Source organism: Hylobates moloch, unplaced genomic scaffold (assembly GCF_009828535.3).
Source record: "Hylobates moloch isolate HMO894 unplaced genomic scaffold, HMol_V3 SCAFFOLD_2, whole genome shotgun sequence".
NCBI lineage: Eukaryota > Metazoa > Chordata > Mammalia > Primates > Hylobatidae > Hylobates > Hylobates moloch.
Genome location: NW_026652277.1, coordinates 118,957,432 through 118,961,754, shown reverse-complemented (window position 1 = coordinate 118,961,754; position 4,323 = coordinate 118,957,432).

Below are 4,323 nucleotides of genomic sequence, written 5' to 3'. Positions count from 1 at the left end.
CTTGATTTTTCTAAACTGCATATGTCTTAAGAAGAAAAGTGTTTTTTTATTTTAATAAAGTGAAATTGATCTAATTTTCTTTTATGGATCGTGTTTTTGATATCATTTCTAAGAAAACTTTGCCCAACCTGATGTCACAAGGATTTCCTGCTATATTTCTTCCAGAAGTTTTATAGTTTTAGGTTTTACATTGAGGTCTATGATCCATTTTTAGTTGATTTTTGGAATTGATGCAAGGTATGGATCAAGGTTTTTGTTTCATATAGCTGTCCCCTTCTAGCATCTTTGTTGGAAAACATCCTGGACTTCCAGTTTCAGGTTCAACAAGCAGAAAGCTTAGAAGTGAGCACTCCAAACCTTATAACAAAAAAGAGGCTGGATGAACTCAAAAGTTGATGACTTTTCTGGACCTAGCAGAGAATTGAGGCTGCAGGGCAAACTGCCACCCCTGAAATCTGGAGAGATGGGTGAATAGAGACAATAGCAGCAAGATCTTTTTACATGAAACAGAATCCACTGAACCATAAACTGGTAAGGATACTTAAGTGGTAATTTTTTTACTAATTACTGGAAATTTAGAGCAGATTAGTATGAAAGTGAGAAACTCCTTCTGGCCATAGTCTTAGGACCCTACCCACCCTCAACCATTGTGAGTTTTACCTCAAGGAACATAATGGGGTTTCATACGGATACTAGTGTGAGAGGGCTTTGTTGGACATAGTAGGTTTTCGTCTTTACATCTTATAGAATATTTTTTGCATTTCTCAAACTTGGGTTTTATTAATTACTGTTGGATTCACAGCTGTTTCTTATAATTAATGATGCCAAATAATTGAAATGTTAACTATACTTATTTGGTTGACAAGTACAAGCCAAACATCTATCTATCATTGGGTACTATTAAAATTTTTATAAGGTACATAAGGAAAAGTGAAAGTATAAGCTACCATATGAATTAGAACTCATCAAACAGCAAGTCATTTTTAAAGGAACTTATTAAAAGTTAAATTGAAAATAACAACTTATTAATAATGATGTCTTACCAAACAGTTGTTTAAATTCAATTCTTTGTTTCTGAAATGTGGTTTTATAGAGAAAAATTAAAATTTAAAGTAGATTAGTTAAGGTTAACACTAGACTGGATAACTGAGGAGCATACAAATACAATAAAAATAAAGAACTATAAAGGGGGAAAGCACTTTGGTGAATATAAGCATATTTCAATAATGTAGCTTGAAAACATGGAAGGAGTTGGAAAAAAAAGAATGGTACCAAGTGCCACAAAATCAAGAGGAAAAAATATATAAAAATGCATAAGGATCAGCTTGATTAAAGAAAGAAATGCCTGTGTCTTTTCAAATGGAAAAAGGAGCCAGGCGGAAAAGTAGCTTAAATGTTTCCTAATTGTAAAAATCACAAATCAGATCAAGAAACATTGCAAAGAATTGATGGAACAAAAATGAGCCATCGGAATTGGAGGAAAATAGGCATTCAGGTAATGTCAAGCTCATATTACATATATAGAAATGAGAGAAAAATATTTAAGCAGAAAAAAATAAGATTTGGAAAAGGTTACAAAGAAAGAATATACCAAAACTTAATATGTTAAAAGGTAATATGATTCAAACATTGAAGAAAAAAAAGAAATGTCAATTTCATGCCAAGAAAATAAAATAGAGGTGTTTGAAGACATTACTATCTCAATAAAATATCCTCACTTAAAATGGCAGAGAAGAATCCAAAAGGCTAAACAGAATACATGAAGGTCATAAAAGTATACGATCAAAATGAATCAACCCACAATAAGTTACCACAAAATCTGGTTTCCCACGTGGTTGTTTGAATCACTTGTGTCAATTTTTTTATGAATGTAGTAGACGGAAAACACTAAAGAAAAGCCATTAATCTGGAATGTAATTATTTCAAAAATGACTACAATAAATAACGCAAAAATACAAAAAAGAAGAGTCGTAACATCTGCCAAGTATCTATTATGCAATTAAGCTAAATCATCATAGCAACACTTTAAAGTCAATATTATTGCTCAAATTTTGCAGACAAGGAAACTAAACTCTAGCAGGCTAAGAAATTAACCCAAGGAATACCACTGGAAGCCAAGAAAAGGGACTCAGATATGGGTCTCCGAAGGCAAAGCCTGTGTTCTTTGCTTCCTTCCCTGCTACAACTAAATCTAGTGATACACACAACAACATACATATTATTTGTAGTAGGAAAGGAAAAAAATGAAAGTGTAAATCATAGGACTCTATAGTAGGAATGGTAGGAATAAGGGCATTCACTATAAAATTGTTCAATTTCGTTGTGTGTTTAAAAACTTTCAAAATAAAATGTTGCCATCTGGGGGTAGGAAAGATACCTGACTGAAATATCTAATTAGAAAAAAAACTCTAGACGTTAAATGTGGAGTGGTCACCTCAACTGAGTATCAAAAAACTCAAAGGCCCATTTTCTTAAAAAATATCTTCACCAGAGTGGCAAAATATATGTACATCTCTTTTGGTTAAATGGCTTTATAGCTCTCATGTTGAAATAGAGATACATTGCCTGGATTGGAATAAGATCTTAAACCATTTAAATCCATGAACATATTATGATAATTTCCATCATCTTAATACTTTAGAAATTATACAAAAGGCCCTAGAATAATGGGGCAAGGAACACTAATTAATTTAGTGTTCCTTGATAACACTAATTAATAATAATAATAAGAGCTTTACACCTATACTGGGTTTACTATGTTACAGACACTGTTCTAAATACATAACAAGCAATAACTCATGTAAGCTTCTTATCAATAAGATGAAGAAGGTATTTTTATTACATTCTACAATTGATAACAGTAGTTTGACTCCAGATAACACATTTGGAGCCATTGTATTGCATAGCCTTTCTGAGGTTCATTGCTATCTCCAACATACATGGAACCCCCTGGACACCTGGGAGGGGTAAAATGTTAAAAGTGGTGGTGGTAAAGCTAAGGGGATTGGGTAGAGGGGTTGGTGAAGAGGTAGGATTCAAAATAAAACGTACAGCCAGGCGTGGTGGCTCACACCTGTAATCCCAGCACTTTGGGAGGCTGAGGAGGGCAGATCATGAGATCAGGAGTTTGAGACCAGCCTGGCCAACATGGTAAAATCCCATCTCTACTAAAAATACAAAAAAAAAAATTAGCTGGACACGGTGGCAGGCACCTGTAATGCCAGCTACTCAGGAGGCTGAGGCAGAAGAATCGTTTGAACGCCGGGGGCGGAGGTTGCAGTGAGCCGAGATCGTGCCATTGCTCTCCAGCCAGGGTGACAGAGCGACACTCTGTCTCAAAAATAAATAAATAAATAAATAAATAAATAAATAAATAAATCATACATGACTTCACTTACATTCTCACCAGTGCATTTTTTTGTGATAGGAAAAGAAAGGAAAACAATACCTACATGATGTTTTAGATAAAATAAGTATTTAGAAACATGATAGAAAGTCAATAAGAAGCCAAAAAGGAGAGGAAAAGAAAAATATAGATGTTTATGCACTGGAAGTAATGAAAATTGAGCAAGAAAGGGGGAAAAGATTATTGTGATTTATAAAAATTAATTTTTACAAAATTTCTATCTTAGTTCAGCTGCTATAACAAAGTACCATAGACTGGGTGGCTTACAAACAACAGAAATTTATTTCCCAAAGATCTGAAGGCCAGATGTTTCATATCAAGGTGCCAGCATGGTCGGTTTCTGGTGAAGGCTCTCTTCCAGGCTGCAGGACTGCCATCATCGTGTTGTATCCTCACATGGTAGGAAGAGGACAAGAGAGCTCTCTGGGGTCCCTTTTGTAAGGGCGCTAAACCTATTTAAGAGGACTCCAGATCCACGATCAAATTACGTCTCTACCTCCTAATACGATCACAATGGGGATTGAGATTTCATACGAAATCCCAACATATGAATTTTGGGGAGACATAAACATTCAGTGCATATACATCTAGGGAGACATAAACATTCAGTGCATAACAATTTCTAAGTCAACAGTAATAACATTTTAAGTAGAAAAGTATCTGAAGATAGAGCATGGAGTGAGTCCATTAGGCCAAATGCAACACAGGTGCAAACCATTAGGCATTTCTATACAAATGTTTTTCTTTTAAATGTTTCTAGTTGCATTATTTTATTATCATGTTTTCCTACTCTGCACCCCAAAATTTTCTGATTGGAGAAAATCCCTCATCATATGTTGTGAGGGCTCTGATTGCATAGGCTGAAGGGCCCAGGAACTCCATCCTTGCCCTCAGAGAGTCAAATCAAAGATATATGA